We start from the raw sequence: 19792 nt of genomic DNA, 5'->3' as shown, positions 1-19792 counted from the left end.
AGTTCAGGGTGCCTGGGTGGCTCCATCGGTTAAGCCTACACCTTTGGCTCAGGTCATGATCTCAGGGTCCTGGGATCGAGCCCCGCATCTGACTCTCTGCTCAGCAGGGAGCCTGCTTCCTCCTCTCTCTCTGCCTGCCTCTCTGCCTCCTTGTGATCTTTCTGTCAAATAAATAAATAAAATCTTTAAAAAAAAAATTCAAAGATGTCTAAACATTACCTAAAAACAATATATCTAGTACAAATGTATAAAATACAGAGCCTTGTTCCAGAGCAGCCCAACTAATACATTTACTCAAGAAGAGGGAGTTTCACCAAGGTTAAGGGAAAAGCTTAGAACTCAGAGTGAATAAAAATTCTTTCTGACCCTTGTTAGATACTTACTAAATGTCATGTACCTTTGCAACTCCTTCCCCAAAACAAACACACCATGTTTTTTTTCCCTCATTTCTGAGTAAAAGGACATTTTCTTCTTTCCTTCATTTTTTTTTACTTAGAGATTTTTTCTGAATAACTTAGAAAAAACATAATATTATGTATCTCGAGCATCAGAAAAATATTTCATGCTATAGTTCACATCATCATAACATATAACGGTTTAACATATTTAAAAGCATTTTGTCAAAATATAGGTATATGTCAAAAAGTCATAACAGACATGTAACACATCGTGATATGAGCTCAGCAATGTTTTATAGATCACCAGAGTTAAATATTGGGAGTAGCTAAGAAAGGAACGTGTTCAGCCTCTTTATAATTGTGCTTAAGAAAACAGAACTGATCAAAATGCATTTATTTAATTTTTTAAAGATTTTACTTATTTATTTGACAGAGAGAGATCACAAGTAGGCAGAGAAGCAGGCGGGGGCAGGTCAGACACTGTGTAATGCAAGTTTATCATTTTATTTCACTTACCCTTTATATTCATCTGAATTAGATATTATTTCATTTGAAATGATAAGCTTGAAGCTCAGAAGGTTAAATAAATTTGACTGAAGTTAGAACTAGTAAGTGCCGGAACTAGTAAGTGAAGTTAGAACTGGTATTCTCACCCGTGAGAACAGAGCTTTTCCTATTAAATTTTTAGTGGCTGAATGGAAATTTAATTGTGTACTTTTTAGTAGTTACATAGTTTCATTGGAGATTTTAGATGTAAAAAAGACCTAGAGTAAGTACTTAAAATGTCTTTTATAATCAAAGCACCTATACATCAAACATCTGAAATTTGCTTTAAATTGTGAGAATGGAGAAGGAAAAGAACTTTATAAAGTAATGGATTTTTATCAAGGAAAATCAATAACAATTAGGTGCTAAAACTAGATATTTTAGAGTATGTATTATATAACTATTCTTCTAGGTTATGTTTCTACAAAGAAATATTTAGTGCTACATTGTCCAATATGATAACCACTTATAAAATGTAGCTCTTTAAATTATTTAAAATTAAAAATGTAATTTCTTAGGGAACCTGGGTGGCTCAGTGGGTTAAGGCCTCTGCCTTCAGCTCAGGTCATGATCCCAGGGTCCTGGGATCCAGCCCCGCATCAGGCTCTCTGCTCAGTGGGGAGTCTGCTTTCTCTTCTCTCTTTTCCTACCTCTCTGCCTACTTGTGATCTCTGTCTGTCAAATAAAGAAAGAAAATCTTTAAAAAAAAAAAAAGTAGTTTCTCTACTGTGGTAGCCAAGTGCTTAGTAGCTACATGTGGTTGATAGCTATCTTATTGTACAGTATAGATATAGAACATTCCCATTAAAATGGAAAGTTCTACTGGACAGTGCTAACTTTGTTTCTTCATTTTATTCTATAGGACATAATTTCAGTTTGGTAGTTGTGAGCTTAATTTTTTGCTTTAAGAAATTTTTACCTGGGGGTGCCTGGCTGTCTCAGTCAGAAGAGCATACAGCTCTTGATCTCAGGATCATGAGTTTGAGCCCTGCTTTGGGTATGGAAATTAAAAAAAATAAAATAAAATAAGTAAGTAAGTATACTTTAAAAAACACAAAAAGAAATTCTTTTTTTAAAATATTTTACTTATTTATTTGAGAAACACAGAGATAGAGCAGAAGTGGGAAGGAGGAGGAGAAGCAGACTCCCTGCTGAGCAGGGAGCCCAATCTGGGGTTCGATCCCAGGACCCTCGGATCATGACCGGAGGTGAAGTCAGATGCTTAACCAACTGAGCCACTCAGGTTCCCCTAAAGAGAAATTCTTATCTAATATAGCAGTGACACTATAGTTTCCCCATTTAAATGGATTAAAAGTAAATTAGAAATTAATTAAAACATTCTTTATTATAATTTTTACTATATCAAAATTGATTTTTGTACTTAATATTTTAAGATTATATTATTGAATATAGATATAGTTAGTCCATATTCATATATAAATATTCATATATCCATAATTACTGTCATGGGGTATGCCATCATATGAATATACTGTATTCTGTTGTTATTAATCAATTGATTTTTAAATGTTTTTGCTATTATGAATAATACTGTACTGTGCATTCTCTTACAAAATTTCAGGTACATGTATGCAAACATTTTTCCAGAGTATATAACCTAGAAATAGAATTTTTGGGTTGTAACATGTGTATTTTCAATTTGATTAAGAAATGTTAAATTGGGGGTGCCTGGGTGGCTCAGTCATTAAGTATCTGCCTTCTGCTCAGGTCATTATCCCAGAGTCCTGGGATCAAGCCCCGCATCAGGCTCCCTGCTCAGTGGTGAGCCTGCTTCTCCCTCTCCCACTGCTGCTCTACCTGCTTGTGCTCTCTCACTTTCTCTGTCAAATAAATAAATAAAATCTTTTAAAAAAAAAAGATATGTTAAATTGTTTTCTACATTGGTTATATCAATTTGTACTCTGAGATTATAAAGTTGTCTTCCTTTGTTTTATTTTTAAAGCTTTAAAATGCTCTCTTTCACTTGTAAGTGCCTGATTTTACATGTTTATATTAGCATTATTAAAACTTATTATTGAACAGCCATTGTTTAGTTTGTTTAAACAAACTAAAACATAGTATTATAGGTAGGATCATAAATCTTATTTCTTATGAGCATTGGCATAAGTAGCAATTCTGAAAGCAATAAGATGGTCATCATGTAAAGTTACCCTTTCTTGTAAAATTATTATTTCTTGTAGCATTTTATGGAGAAGCTTTTTTGTCATTAAAAAGTACAGCAATGCTTGATATGATATTCTTTGCCTTTAACCTTAATTAGATGAGGTTTCATGGCAAAATAAAATTTTTCTTTTGCTGTGAATTAGCAAATGAGTTACTTAACTTGTTTGTTTAGGTCTGCTTTGTGCCAGGCGTAGTGTTAGTTACTTTGGATATAAATTATATTAAGTGACGGGTTCTGTCTTCAAGGACCTTGCAGTTCAGAGTAGGAGAAGAAACTGTAAATACTGACATATATTAAAGTGATTTATTTATTTTTAATTTTTTAAAGATTTTATTTATTTGAGAGAGAATGAGTGAGTAAGGGAGCATCTGAGCAGGGCAGAGGGAGAAGCAGGCTTTCCACGTAGCAGGGAGCCCAATACGGGACTCGACCCCAGGATCCTGGGATCATGACCTGAGCCATAGGGAGATGCTTAACCGACTGAGCTACCCAGGCCGCCCTATTTTGTAGTGATTTCGATGCTGTCAGGGAAACTTGTATATTGGACTCTGAAAGGAGATATGCTTAATTTGTCAAAGTGTTTATTATATATGAGATGAATATTAAACTGAGCTTGTGAGAACAGAGTATTTGTCGGACATCTCGAGGAAGTGCTTCTCAACAGAGGGAGCATTATACCTGATGCCTGGCATTTTTTTGAACACTTCAGATCACTGGACTAAAGGGTGAGGGGACGGTGTGTGAGGGTCCATTGAGGAGGTAGAAGAAGTAGGTTTGGCCTTTAACTTATTGATACTGCGGAACCATTGAAGGATTTTAATGGATTTTAAGTCATTGAAGAATTAAAAGCAGGGAATTAATTTGAACGGATTGTTACTCTAGATGGTTTCTGCTGCAGCGTTAGGTTGAAGATGGATTTTGAATAGGTAAGAGAACTGCAGTTTGGGAGAGGGGGTCAGGGTCTTAACTAAGGTAGTTACACTAGATATAAACTGGGAGAGAAGTAAAGTTAGGGAATATATCCAAAATATTCAAGACTTGGCAAACTGTTGGTTGTGGGAGATGAGAGAAGAGGAAGAATATGAATTACTACTTGATTTCTGACTTGAGTGCTTGAGTGATTGGGGGAGACCCAAGGATGGAAGTTAGAGAAGGAGATGGAGTGTCAAAGTTTGGGGGACTAGATACTGAGTTTTGTTCTAGAAATGGGGAACATGAGAGCCCTTTGACCATCCATTTGGATATCTGTGTGGGTCTTTGAAGAGGGGTATTGATTATGGTTATAGGTTTAGATAGAAGCCATCATATTTAGGTGGTCGTGAAACTAAGGTAGGAAAGCATCTTAAAAGAAGGAAATGTAGAGTTGAAGAAAAGAAGCCAGGATCAGAATTTCCAGTAAATGAAAGGAGTTAATGACAGCCTTCTTTGTAACGTTATAAAAATATAAATATTTTGATCCACATGGAGCTTATCATTTTTTATTATTGAAATATTATTGAAATATAATTAACTAATATTAGTTTCAGTTACACAATAAAATGATAAAATGATTCAGTAATTTTATATATTATTCAATGTGCATCACAATGACTGTACTCTTAAGGAACTTACCTTTTTTAAAAAAGGATTTTATTTATTTGAGAGAGGGAAGGGCTGGGGGCAAACAGAGTGAGAGAGAAGCAGACTCCCTGCTGAGCATGGAACCCACTGTGGGGCTCAGTCCCAGGACCCTGATATCATGACCTGAACTGAAGTCAGATGTTTAACCAACTAAGCCACCCAGGCATCCCAGAACTTACCATTTTATGGAATTAAGGAGCAAATGTATATGTGCTTGTGATGGAAAAAATTATTTAACATATAAGTTAAATGGATGAAACATGGTATGAACTATAAGAGTATATACTGAAACTAAATACAGCTTCATGTTAGAAAATAAAAGAGACTTTTTAGATTTTTGGGGGGATAAGATTAAAATATATAAAAATGAAAACCATTGTAAAAATTAATAGTATTTGGGGCCCCAGGGTGGTGCAGTTAGCTAAGCATTTGACTCTTGGTTTTGGCTTACGTTGTGATCTCAGGGTGGTGACATCGAGCCCCACGTCAGGCTCCATACTCAGCATGGACTCTGCTTAAGACTTTCAATCCCTCTCCCTGTCTCTTCTGCGTGCTTGCTTGCTCTCTCTAAAAATAAATAAATCCTTTTTTAAAAAACGAATAGTATTGTTAATAATAAATATGTAAAAAAATGCCATCAGGAACTCACCTGAATAAAAAAATTTGGATTTATTAACTTGTAGCACTGGGGTACATGGAACCTTGAAGCATCTCAGTGAGAAGGCATTAGAAAGGACTTCTAGGATTTGGGTTCCTGTTAAGTGATTTGGGGGAAGGTCAAGAAAACAGTGGTTTGATGCTGTCAAAAAGCAGAAGTAATTTTGTGATTGGGGATCCTAATAATTCTTTTGAAGATTTTATATATTTATTTTGATATATTTATTTGAGAGAGAGAGAGCACACGAGCAGGGTGAGGAGCAGAGGGAGAAGTAGACTCCCCCCTGAGCAAGGAGTCGGAAGCAGGACTTTATCCCGGGACTGATCTGAGCTGAAGGCAGCTGTTTAACCGACTGAGTCCCCCCAGGGCCCCAGGGATCCTAATAATTCTTAGCTAGAAGGCAGGAAGAACATCATGGTGCTAAAACTAGAGTTGGTAAGGAAACAGACATATTAGCCATGAAAGGGGAGTGTTTAACCATTTTTTGGTTTGGACAGTGTTGTTTTTGTCTCTGTTCACATAAAGTTAGAGTGGCCTTGTTTGATTTTGGGTGTTCTCTGAAATTGTTTATGTTCAAATAAAATGTTATGAACACCCTGGCCTAGCTCTAAGTGCCAAGCCAACTCCCAGCAACACAAGACCTGACTGAGAGTGACAGGCTAACTCCTGGCTGTCCAGAGCTCCTTTATGTCTTTCTTAGTCTCTAAGAGAGAGAAGAGAATTCAGCAAAGTCTTGGTGACAGAGACAAATGTTAGGTGTTGTTAGAAGTGCTCTTTGCTCTAGTAAGTTTATAGTTGGGGTATAGTAAGGATGATAATTAAGGGAACTTTGGAAGGATGGAAAGGTAAGGAGAAGAGTGACCAACTGGTGAATGATTTTTTTAAGATTTATTTATTTTAGAGAGAGAGGGAGGGGAGGGAAGAGGAAGAGAATCTTCAAGCAGACTCCCTACTGATCATGGAGCCTTACATGAGGCTTGATCCTATGATGCAGGAGATCATGACCTGAGCCTAAACAAAAAGTCAGATGCCCAACTGACTGAACCACCCAGGTGCCCCAGGTGAATGGTTTTTAAATAATCACCTTTGAATATAGTTTAAATAGATTTCTGAATCAGATTATGGTATGATGAAATTAGTATTTGTGAACAGTACTATTGCCTTTTAAAATTATTAATATCTAAAATATGATATCTAAAAATGATTTTAATGAACATTTTACCTTGCCTATAACTCAAAATATTTTCCTTAAAAATATTTGTCCATAAAATTACTATTTTGTGTTCTGAACTTTAAAAAATATCTGCTTAATATACCACTATACACTTTATTCTGTGTTTTGGTCTTGTTTGATAAGTATCATTGTAGTAGTTGTCGGTGAGGCTGTTTTCTCAGAAAGGGAAAAGCAGTAATATGGAGGATATAACAGATATTTGGGAGGAAGAATTAACAAACATCTGTTACTGATGCGATGGAGTAAGGGAATAGAAGAATAAAAAAATTTGAATCCTTGGGTGCCTGTATGGTTCAGTTCAGATGGTTAAGTATCTGCCTTTGGCTAGGTCATGATCCCAGGGTCGAGGAATCGAGTCCCGTGTTGGGCTTCCTGCTTAGTGGGGACCCTGCTTCTCCCTCTGCCTCTCTCTCTCTCTCCGTCTCTCATGAATAAATAAATAAAATCTTTAAAAAAATTTTTTTGAATCCTTGAAACTGACAAAGTTGAACCATTATCTGTATACATAGTTTCTCAGTTGGATGATGTATAATAATAAAATATCAACAAGAGTTTGTAACACCCACCAGCACTATTTCTTCAAGATATCCTGAAAGCTGCAAAATATACCTGATGGTTAAAATGATAAAGTATTTTTAGGTTGAGGATTGGACATTTGGTGACAATGGTGGAAAATAACAATGAGGGGCACCTGGCTGGCTCAGTCAGAGCACACATCTCTTGTTCTCGGGGTTGTAAGTTCAAGCCGCTGGGTGTAGAAAGTACTTAAGAATAAAATCTTAAAAAAGAACAATGTTAAAAATTGGGGCGCCTGGGTGGCTCAGTGGGTTAAGCCGCTGCCTTCAGCTCAGGTCATGATCTCAGGGTCCTGGGATCGAGCCCCGCATCGGGCTCTCTGCTCAGCAGGGAGCCTGCTTCCTCCTCTCTCTGTGCCTGCCTCTCTGCCTGCTTGTCATCTCTCTCTCTCAAATAAATAAATAAAATCTTTAAAAATATATATATATATATTAGAAAATTATGATGAGGCTAGAATTTGCAATTGGTAAGATGTGGATACTCATACTGAAATCAGAATTTATAATCTGCATGAGGCTAGGTTCATCTCCTATAAAAATTAGTCTGAGAGCATTAGCAAAGACTGATATTTCTGGGCTTAAGATGCCCGGCATCCCCATTAGTGTTGGTGGTGCTCATTGGAAGGAACACTAGCCTTTTATCCTTAGTTTATTCCCTTGTGCTTGTTTGATAAGGTTGTCTTCTTTAGATGCCTTTGAAAAAAAAGTCTTATTTATATACCATAATAAACCAAGGAGAGAAAGTTTCTGTTATTGGAGAAGCCTGATTATTGAAAGATTGTTTTAAATCTTTTTACACTATAAAAGTTAAAAAGCATACTATACCTAACATATTTTAACCATATATATAAAATAATTTTAGATACGATATGTAATATAAATCCTATAACAAAATATTAAAATCAATCTAATTCATGGCCTGTAATTTTAAGAAGTGTTTTGTATTATAAAACTCCATAAGGGAAAACCTAGAAATGATTGAAGTTGTTGCACTGGACTTCAAACCCATATAATTGAAATCCTGAGACCACATTTCATTCTTAAACCATAAAGTGCAGCTAAAAGAGGGTAACATTCATTAACATTTTATCATTTTATTTAGATTTTTCAATGTTAAATTTTAATAGGGAATATACTTAACAATGAACATATACCCGAATAATTTAGGATTAGATTATTTATTTCATCTAAATTTACTCTTAGCATGGTAATTGTAACATCTAGATAATAACCAAGTTATTATTTGTGATTTAAATATCTTTTTGACCTTCACCATTTTTATAACTACTTTTTCTCTCCAAATGTCACAGCTGTGTCATGTTACAACTGCATGTATAAAAAATTAATTTCTTCTTGCTCATTCATTTCCTCTTAGAATCCAGTACTATTAGTCATTCACTGATGTTGACACTTAAAGTCAAATTTATATATAGATTACCTGTTAATTATAAAAGTAATGATGGCTGTTTATATAATAAGTGAAATCTTTTATTCCAAATATATTTTAATTTTATAAAGTACAATTCATTTATAGATTAAAATCTCAGACATTTAAGTAAAGTGAATATATTAAGTATAAATTAAATATTGGTAGGTCTTTTTCATATTTACTGTTTGTATCATTAACCCGACTTCAATCTCTTGGAGAAACTTGTTAGGAAGTTGAAAGACAGAGTACAAATTAAGAAAATTATTTACAATACATCAACAAAGGGTTAATGTCATTACAGTATAAAGAAGTCTTGTGAATTAGTAAGAAAAAACAAGCAACTTTGTCAAAAACAGACAAAGGACAGGAATGTAGAAATTCATGAAAGTAAAAATACAGAAACTAAACAAATAAAAGCTTAAAGCAATGTTTAACAGATGAGAGTTTGACAAGTTATTATTATTATTATTTTAATGATAATACTTGATGCTGTGGAATATGGAGAGAGATATTCTCCTATACCTCTGGCAGAGATATATACTAATGCAAGTTTCTACAGTATAATTTGGCAGTATACATCAAAAGCCTATGAATAGGATGGGTGTACATAAAGATTTTTTCTCATAGCACTTCTTATAAAAACAAAGAATTGGAAAAAACGAAATGTTTTTTATTAGATGATTGGTTAAATTATAAACCTCCATGTAATGTAGCCAGTTTTTAAAAATGATGCTTTTTAACTTAAATTGTTAAACTGTATTCAGAAGTGTCTTTGATTTCCTTGGGGGTACTTTGAGGACCACTGGGAGATGGGAAGGCTGAGCACAACTTCGTTCTGTCCAACTGGAGAAGCTTTGTCCCTGTTTTTTAATATAGAAGTTTCAAAAATTGAGAGTACACCTGGAGAAAAGATGGGAGTGGGGAGCATTTGGCTGCTAAAAGACTCAGCCTCAAAGTGTTCAATGCAAAGGAAAGATATTTAGTTACCTTGTTGGATGAGAAGTAGTAAAGTAGAAAACATTGGGTATAGTGGGTCTCAATGTTTTAAAAAAATGTATCTCCTTCTATCTATACCTATGAGAAAGTAAAGTTTATGGTTAATAAATAGGGTAATAAAATCATAAAAAAATAGCAGTAGTGATGTGATGGAATTTCAGGTGATTTTTACCTTCTCTTCTGTTTTGTTTTCTTTTTAAAACACATTTCTAAGAAGTATTTATTATTAGTGAAGCCATGATTCAGGATCCCAGGATGGGGATCGCCATGTACCTTCTTCACAACACTGGGAGAAGGATGGAGGGCAGAGGAGAGGTGGTTCAAATCTTGCCAGAAAATGTGCCTTCTGCTTGGAGGTCATCCGATGTTGACACCCAGGCTATGGGGCAGAGGGACTTGTACACATACCGGTACCATTCACATGTGGAGACACCATCCCCTTTATCAGTCATTGTCTGCTCATAGTGGTGGAAGTCAAGGTAGTTCTGCCAGCAGAACTTTATTATTATCTAGATTTTAACAATTATTATTGTTAATAATAACAATAATTATTATTATTATGTATCCTGGCCTGGTTCTGGTTGGGGAAGTGTCTCTCAGAGGGGCAGCCCAGTAGTTCTTGATTTTGGTTTTGATGTCTTCTGCCGTGGTGCTAATTCCTGCACACTACACAGCTCATAGCTCAATGTCTACCCTCTGTTTTTCTTATCTGTATTTTATAAAATGAACACATGCTATGTATGATGAGATTGAAAAAAAGCAATAGCAATTACTTATAAATACTTTTTAAATGCTATCACATTTACATGCAAAGTCCCCTTTTAATATTGGTATGATTTAAGTATAAGATTTACTACATGCCAGCTCCTGTTTTAAGCAGTTGACATGTATTAACTCATCTAATTATTTTAACAACCCTAGTTAGGTATTATTAATATATACAATGTGAGCAAAGTCATGCTGCTGATTGAATCTCCTTGATAAATTACCTCTTGTTTACAAAGAATTCTATCTTATTAAACCCCAGCTCATATAACCAATTCCCATAAATTTTAAAAGTAGTTTATAAGTGCTAGATGTGAAAACATAGAGATATAGTGACATGTTTGTATCTATTTTGTATTTTGCTTATATTTTCAGGCCTTTTTTGTTTGTCTCATCCTGTTAGAAGCCTTTGACTTGCTATAACTTCACTCATTGCCACCACCATATGCAGATAGAAAACAGGATCTTCTAAGTTGATCAGATGCTCATCCTTATTTATATATATATATTTTAAAGATTTTATTTATTTATTTATTTGACAGGCAAAGATCACAAGTAGGCAGAGAGGCAGGCAGAGAGAGAGGAGGGAGCAGGCTCCCCCCGAGCAGAGAGCCCGATGCGGGGCTCGATCCCAGGACCCCGGGATCATGACCTGAGCAGAAGGCAGAGGCTTTAACCCACTGAGCCACCCAGGCACCCTCTTATTAAGACATTTTAGGGGCCGGGCGCCTGGGTGGCTCAGTGGGTTAAAGCCTCTGCCTTCGGCTCAGGTCATGATCCCAGGGTTCTGGGATCGAGCCCTGCGTCGGGCTCTCTGCTCGGCAGGGAGCCTGCTTCCTCCTCTCTCTCTGCCTGCCTCTCCACCTACTTGTGATTCTGCCTGTCAAACAAATAAATAAAATCTTTAAAAAAAAATAAAAATAAAATAAAACATTTTAGGGGTACCTGGGTGGCTCAGTCGGTTAAGTGTCAACTGTTCATTTATTAGCCTCGGTCATGATTTCGGGGTTGTGAGATCGAGTCTTATGTCAGGCTCTGCACTGGGCATGGAGCCTGCTTAGAGCTCTTTCTTTTCCCCTTGTTCTGGTCCTACCATCTCTCCCTCCTTCTCTAAAAAAAGAAAAATAAATAAACACCTTAAAAAAACCAAACAAACAACCTTTTAGAAACCTGTTTGTGATAGCCCTGGCCCTGAGTTGCTGTTTATTTTTAAGCAAACTGAGCACCACATACATACAGATATGTACAATGTCTACGTGCTGGGCCTCTGGAACAACATAGAAATCATTTGTCCTTGGAACATACACAAATCATGTGTTTTTATACTTGAAGATGGCATTTTGTTTGGTATTATTTCCTGGCTTAGACTTCCCACTGTCAGCAAGATTTATGCCTGACTTATTCATGGTGGTAAGTGATTGTGTTGACCCATCCACATGTTCTCTTATCTGTGACCCCATGGGCCTCAACAGAGCTAGGTGAAAAAGCCAGGAGGCACCTGAGTGCATTTAGAGACCAATAATCCCTATGTAATGTGCTTTTTTCAAAAAATGAACAGATAGTTCATTTATAAAATACTATTTAGGTTTGGTGATGGTTGGAAAGATTATAAGGGGAAAGGGTCGTTTCCCTTTTAATTAGGGAAAGGAAGAATTATTAACAAGGCTAATGAAGGATGCCGAAGAAATGGATGGAGAATACAGGAGAAAATAAATATAGGGAAGTGTGCTAATGAAAATATAGAACCTTGCCTTACATGTATCCAGTGATTCATCCAGTGGAAAAATTAGAGCTGAGTTGTGGAACTTGTTTCATGCCTGGAAAGATCCCCTGGGGCTTCATGACCCTTCTGTGATCATTGGAGCAGGCTGGGCACTTGAAGAGGTTCTCTGATTTTTTTAGAGGAGGAGGGTTTGTTCATTCTTTGCCCAACCTTGTACCTGCTAGAAAGGTTTTCTCCCATAGCATATAATATCCTGTCTCTGAGACATAGATTGGAGGAAGACGGTAGTCATGGAGTTATAAAAACATTTCAAAATAGTGTAATATCTCATAGTCATTACTCTGTGTTAATTATTTTACATTAATAGAACTGAACAGTATAGAGATATAATCTTTCCAAACCTTCTTTGCAAAGTACCTCTCAGATCTTTATGATGTAACACTAAGATGTATTCACTAGCTTGTGTGGCTCTTGAAATTTAAATTGAGAACAATAAAATAAAATATTTGGGTCTTCAGTTGCACTAACAGTATCTTGAGTGCTCATTAGTTACATACACATGGCTACTTATTAGCTACCACCGCGGACAGCGCAAATGTAAAACATGTCTGTCCGTTACATAAAATTCTATTGGTCTGTACTCCTTTAGAGGAGATATAGATATGTATGTATACGTATCTTTTGAGGAGGTCAGCGATGTTGCCTCAACCATGTCTTTTAAAGTGTAAGTTTATTGAAGAGAAATATCCATATTTTTTTAAAGTTGGTCCAAGGTAGTTCTCACAACTTTGACAATATATTATAATGACAGTAGATTAGCAGGTTAGCTAACTTTACTATGAGGAAGGCTTCATTCAAGTTAATCAGTCATAGAGATTTACTTTGTTAACCTATACAATATTTTAAAGTTGGGTCTCTGAGAAATACCATTATGTAGGTAGTAAAAAAGAATGCTTACTTCCAATATAGAAAATGTGATCTTGTCCCAGCTTTGCCACTCCATGACTTAAGTATTTTGTAGCTGGAAATATACCTCATAATCAGAAATTTTATAACTGGAAAGTTATTATCAGAAATACTTTCTTTTAAGATTTATTTATTTATTTTAGGGAGCGAGAATCCCAAGCAGATTCCCACTGTGTGTGGAACCTGAAGCAGGGATTAGTCTCACAACTCTGAGATCAAAACGTTGAGCCAAAAACCAGGAGTCCAACACTTAACCAACTGAGCCAGCCACCCAGATGCCCCTGGAAATACTTTCTGACCTGCTTCACTCGTCTCGCCCATTCCCCGCCTCTGCCTCTGGCAACTACTAGTCTCTTCTCCTTATCTGCGAGCTTGGAATTATGTTTGTTTGCTTTTTAAGATTCCACTTGTGCAATTACCGCCTTTATCTTTTATTATCTGACTTATTTTACTTAGCATACTGCCCTCAGAGTCCATCCATGTTGTTGCAAATGGCAAGATTTTATTCTTTTCTTATGGCTCAAAAATACTCCATTCCATACACGCACACATAATATATGTAAGCACATAATATGTGTCCCATTTTCTTAATACATTCAGTTGGTGGGCACTTAGGTTTTTTCCTCATCTTTGCTATTATAAATAATGTTGCAGTAAACATGAGGGCGCATATATCTTTTTGAATTAGTGTTTTAATTCTTTTCTGATAAATACCCAGAAGTAGAATTTCTGGATCATATGTTAGGTGTATTTAAATATTTTTGAGGAACATCCATGCTATTGTTCATAGTGGTTGTACCTATTTACATTCCCTCCAACAATGTGCAGGGGTTCCCTTTTTTCCACATTCTTGCCAACACTTGCTATCTCTTTTCTTTTTGAAACAGCCATTCTAACAGGTATGAGGTGATATTTCATTGTTGTATTGATTTGCATTTCCCTGATGATGAGTGATATTAAACATCTTTTTATGTATCTGTTGGCCATCTGTATGTCTTCTTGGAAAAATGTCTATTCAGATCCTCTGTTCATTGTTCTTTTCTTTTTTAAAAAAAGATTTTACTTATTTATTTGAGAGAGAGAGAGAGAGAGAGAGATAGCAAGAGAGAGCAGGGGCAGGGAGGAATGGGACTCTCTCCCAGGACCCTGAGATCGTGACCTGATCTAAAAGCAGATGCTTCGGGGCACCTGGGTGGCTCAGTGGGTTAAGCCTCTGCCTTCGGCTCAGGTCATGATCCCGGGGTTCTGGGATCAAGGCCCACATCGGGCTCTCTGCGCTGCAGGGAGCCTGCTTCCTCCTCTCTCTCTGCCTGCCTCTCTGCCTACTTGTGATCTCTGTCAGATAAATAAAGAAAAAATCTTAAAAAAAAAAAAAAATAAAAAAAAATAAAAGCAGATGCTTCACTTGATCTTAGCCAAAAGGCCGAGAAGCGATTAAAGGCAGATGCTTAACAGACTGAGCCACCCAAGCACCCCCTCTGTCCATTTTTCAATCGGATTGATTTTTTGCAGCTGAGTTGTATGAATTCTTTGTATATGTTGGATATTAACCCATTATCAGATATGTGATTTGCAAATATTTTCTCCCATTCAGTAAGTTGCCTTTTCATTTTATTGATTTTTTTGGTTTTGTTTTGTGCCTGTGTGTGATTTGCTGTGCAGAAGTTTTTTAATTTAATATAGTCTCATTTGTTTATTTTTACTTTTGCTGCCTTAAGACTTTGGGCAATTAATTTCCCAAAGTTAATTTGAGACTTAATTTCTTCATCTCTAAATTGTACTTTTAAATAAAATATTTTAAAAGTCTTTCGTTGTAACAGTTAATTGCTATTACTTTTTTTTCTGATACAACTTTTATAAAAGACCTATAAGTGTTTTTTTTAAAAGATTTTATTTATTTATTTGATAGAGACACAGCAAGAGAGGGAACACAGGTAGGGGGAGGGGGAGAGGAAGAAGCAGGCTTCCTGCAGACCAGGGAGCCCAATGCGGGGCTCTATCCCAGGACCCTGGGATCATGACCTGAGTCAAAAGGCAGCCACTTCAGGACTGAGCTACCCATGTGCCCCAACCTATGGTTTTGAATGGAAGAGCTAATACAAAAAGAAAGAAGAGGTGTGTTGATGCTGCTAAGAGAAGGCTGTCCTTCTACACAATTATTTTAAGACAGCATTTAGCTGTGTAAATCACTAAACCGATACCAAGAAGTATAATGATTCTGTTGTTCTTAAGTTGTAGCAGCTTATCAAGATACTGCTTTCATCATGTTCATTGCTTCTGTATAAAGACCTTGATTAGCTTTGGAGTTATGTAGATCTGAATTTAGGTATCATTTCCTCTGATCACTAGCTCTTTGGCATTAGTGAGTTTACATAACCTGTCTGCCTCAGTTTCCTGTTGGATGGATGAAATGGTGTGTTACCCTTATCTTTTAGAGCTTACAGCCAATTCAGAGGGATAGACACATTATTACAGTAATGGGTGAGAAAGTTTTGTTGTAGATGTGTACCACATATTATAAAAACAGAAAAGAAGGTTATTTAACTGACCCCTGGCCATGGTAGAGAAGGAAGAGAAGAGCATAGTGGAAGGGTGTATTCCGAGGCAGATAGATGAGTAGTGTGCGCAGAGACCCTGGTATGTGAGGTGTACAGCTAAACCATAGAGAAGGAGTAGAAGGGTATGGTAAAAATGAAGCCTGGGAATATAGGCAAAGGCTAAAAAAGAAAGCATTCAGAGTTCAGACTTCATGCTGAGCACTGTGGGATCACACTGAAAACTTTAAAGCCTGTATTGATGAGCAGGGTAATGTGAACACACGGGGAGAGAAGGAGCAAATCTTGGCTTCAGGACGTTCACTCTAGCAACAATGTAGAGAATGGATTAAAAGCAAAGAAACCATAGGAAGCTTTTTTTTTTTTTTTCCTCCCCAATTTAAGTGAGAAGTAATGAAGAATTTTATTAGGAAAATGAAGGAGGGGAACAGAGTCTACACATATTAAGTAAAATTAGTATTAATTGGTGGTTGGTGTGGGGTTGAGGAAGGTGGAGATTTCTGTCTCAGGTGACAGAATTTCTGACTCCTTACTTGGTAAGGAGTACATTAAGAATTGACTAGTGAGGTAATGCAGTGTATTTAGGAGGCTATACTTTGAAGCCTGGTTTAAAAATCCTGGCTTTCCCCTTCACTAGCTTTGTGGCCATGGGTGTGTTACTTAGTCTCTTGAGCCTTAATTTCATTTATTAGCTTCATTAAAAAAATTTGCTATTGAGGTATGGTTGACAGGCGTGTTTGATTTCAAGCGTACAACATAGCGATTCAACAATTCTACACATTACTCCGTGCTCATTATATTAAGTACAGTCAGCATACGACAGTGTTACAATATTATTGTCTTACCCATGCTGTGCTTTTCATCTCTGTGACTTATTTATTTTACAACTGAAAGTTGGTACCTTTAATCCCCTTCACCTATTTCATTAGCTTCATTTATACATGAGTTAATATGTGTGAAATGCTTAGAATAATTTCTGGCATGTAAGCTCTGTATGTGTTTACCAATAGTAGTAGAGGATATGGGCTAGTTCACTTTTAGACATGAGGGAAAGTCATATGGAAATATGAAATATGCAGTTAGATAATATGAGACTAGAGTCTAGTAGAGAAGTCTGGGCCAGAAATACCATAATGGAAGTTATATAAGTAGTAGTTAAAAAGGGAATATGGAAAATACCCCAAGGAGGGGAACCTGGGTGGCTCCGTTGGTTAAGCATCTCCATTTGGCTCAGGTCATGATCCCAGGGCCCTGGGATCCAGCCCCGCATAGGGCTCCCTGCTCAGTGGGGGGTCTGCTTGTACTCTCTCTCTCTTACAGAAATAAAATCTTAAAAAAAAAAAAAAAAGAAAAAAAGAAAAGAAAATACCCAGGGAAAGGAAATATAGTGAGAGGGCCAAAAATGGAACATTATGGAACAATGATAATTTAAAAGTCAAGGAAGATGAGCTTATAAATGTGACTGAGGGTGAGAGAGTAGAGGTATAAGAAATAAAATTAGGTGGGCATCTGGGTGGGTCAGTTGGTTAAGCACCTGCCTTCAGCTCAGGTCATGATCCTGGAGTCCCGGAATCAAGTCCCTCTCTCAAATAAATAAATGAAATCTTAAAAAAAGAAAGAAAGAAAGAAAGTTAGGCCTTTGAGTCCCACATGCCAAGAGCAGTGAAAGAGTGTTTAATGCCAGGTGCTATAAAGCTGACAAATACGGTAAGACTGAAGAGTCTTCTGGATCTGCATGGAGGAAGTCAAAGTTTGACCTTAGTGAAAGCATTTCTTTATAGTTTGGTGTAGAAGTCACTTTACCAAGGACTGAGGAATAAATGGATCAGGAGGCAATAGAAACAGTGAATTTAGATCTCTTCCTCTGATTTTTTTTTTTTAAGTTTAGTTTTATAAAAGTAAGAGTTAAAAAAAAATCAAATAGTGGGGCGCCTGGGTGGCTCAGTGGGTTAAAGCCTCTGCCTTTGGCTCAGGTCATGATCCCAGTGTCCTGGGATCGAGCCCCGCATTGGGCTTTCTGCTCAGCGGGGAGCCTGCTTCCTCCTCTCTCTCTCTGCCTGCTTCTCTGCCTACTTGTGATCTCTGTCTGTTAAATAAATAAATAAAATCTTTAAAAAAAATCAAATAGTTAAAAAAATAAAAAAACCTGAAGTAAGGGGTGCCTGGGTGGCTCAGTGGGTTAAGCCTCTGCCTTCGGCTCAGGTCATGATCTCAGGGTTCTGGGATCAAGCCCCACATCAGGCTCTCTGCTTGGTGGGGAGCCTGCTTCCTCCTCTCTCTGCCTGCCTCTGTGCCTACTTGTGACCTCTCTGTCAAATAAATAAAATCTTAAAAAAAAAAAAAAAAGCTTTAATGAAAGAGCAGTACAGAACTATACTATTGTACTATAAATCTAAAGCACAAGTTTTTTTTAATTTAATATTTTATTTATTTATTTGACAGAGAGAGAGATCAGAAATAGACAGAGAGGCAGGCAGAGAGAGAGGGAGGAAGCAGGCTCCCTGCTGAGCAGAGACCCCCCCCCCTCCAATGCGGGGCTCAATCCCAGGACCCTGAGATCATGACCTGAGCTGAAGGCAGAGGCTTTAACCCACTGAGCCACCTGGGCACCCCAAAAGCACAAGTTTTAATACACTCACTGAAAGATACCAGTAGAAGCTTCTGAAATCTGCACACATGCACGAAATTTGTAAACCTCGTCATGCCAAGAACGATGGTTTCCACTAACTTAATTAAGAGCATAATATGACTTTTATGTTATAGATTTTAATGCACTTAAAAATATACTTAAAAGTAAAAATTCAGGTAAATTTTAGAGTCAGTGAAGCATTTCCAGAGTTTAAATTTGTAAAAAAAAAAAATTTAGTTTAGGGGCACCTGGGTGTCTCAGTCAGTTAAGCTTTCAACTCTTTTTTTGGGGCTCAGGTCTTGTCTTAAGATGAGTTGTGAGTTCAAGCCTTGTATTGGGCTCCGTGCTGGGTGTGGAGCCTACTTAAAAAAAAAAAAGAAAAAAAATTTAGTTTAAAAAAATCACTCTTTCATAGGGCTTCAGATGGGGGGCAAGTAGTATTAGCTGTAGATAGCTGATGTGGTGTTTTGTATTTGTTTTTGTTTTTGTTTCCATTGGATAAAACCAAAAAGATAAGTTCAGAATCTTTAGTATTATATGTGCAGTTTGAGAGGTTTCTAATTTTTTGCCAGCTCTAAAGGAAAAGTAGACACACTTCTCATTGATTCATCTTCCCTGTACTTAACCCCATTGTAATAAAGAGTGAATATCATAGTGTTTTCAAAGCCAAATCAGCCCCAAGCTGAAGGTAGAAATTATCTGGGAGGAAAGGATCAAGTATAACTCCTCAGAAAATATGCATAAAAGGAAAGCATGATCTCTGTATCATTTTTTGCTTTAGTTTCATGATCTGTGTTCCCACGTGTTTTTCCCTAAATCACCTTCCTGCTGCCTTTCTGATTTGGGCATTAGTCCAGCAGTCTAGAGTGTACATCCTGACATTAATTCTTCAGATTCTCTCTGTAGATGACTATAAAAATATTATTCATTTTCCTTAGTCTCATTCGTGTTCATTTCTTACTTCTTACTCATCTCTCTCTGTTTCTCACCATCCTGCCATTCACCTTCTCTCCTTTTCCAATTACATAAGTAATATAAAATTTCAGATTGTAAGTCACTAGAATATTTGATTTTCTGAAATTTGTTGGTAATGTCCAATATAGTACCATGTACACATTGGTCTTACTAGATACTTTATAAATGTAATAATGAAAACCTCCATTTCAATTTAATACTTTTTAAAAAAAAATCAAGTATGCCAAGTTGTTTCTCACCCATAAAGTATCTGTTAAAGATGTACTTTTACGTATTTTTGAATAAAAAATTTGAAACAAAGAAGTTGATAGAATTTTAACAGTGAACACCATTACATCCAACATCTAGATTGTATAATTAACGTTTTCCTATACTTGTTTTTGTCACATAACTCTACACCTGTTATGTCCCTGTGGATCCATTAACCTAACTTTTTGATGCATTTCTAAAGAAGTTGCAGACATCAATTTCCCCTAAATCTTTCATCATGCATATCATTAACTAGAGTTCAATATCTTTTCTGAGGTAAAATTGATAT

The 19792-nt window shown here is 36.5% G+C and overlaps 1 protein-coding gene, 1 non-coding gene and 1 pseudogene across 6 annotated transcripts in view; 1 reads left to right on the top strand and 2 right to left on the bottom strand.

The window, feature by feature from the left end:
* Positions 1–19792, top strand: part of LIN28B (lin-28 homolog B) — a 140768-nt gene that overhangs the window by 43564 nt on the left and 77412 nt on the right. The gene's annotated exons all lie outside the window — the stretch shown is intronic.
* On the bottom strand, positions 9962–11866 carry LOC116587881 (annotated as a pseudogene).
* LOC116589644 lies at positions 14343–14530 on the bottom strand. Its single transcript, XR_004285396.1, has one exon. It is a non-coding gene; the product is annotated as a U2 spliceosomal RNA (small nuclear RNA).

This window comes from Mustela erminea, chromosome 4 (assembly GCF_009829155.1).
Source record: "Mustela erminea isolate mMusErm1 chromosome 4, mMusErm1.Pri, whole genome shotgun sequence".
Taxonomy (NCBI): domain Eukaryota; kingdom Metazoa; phylum Chordata; class Mammalia; order Carnivora; family Mustelidae; genus Mustela; species Mustela erminea.
Note: the sequence above shows the minus strand (reverse complement) of the source record. Positions and strands in the feature narration are given on the sequence as shown.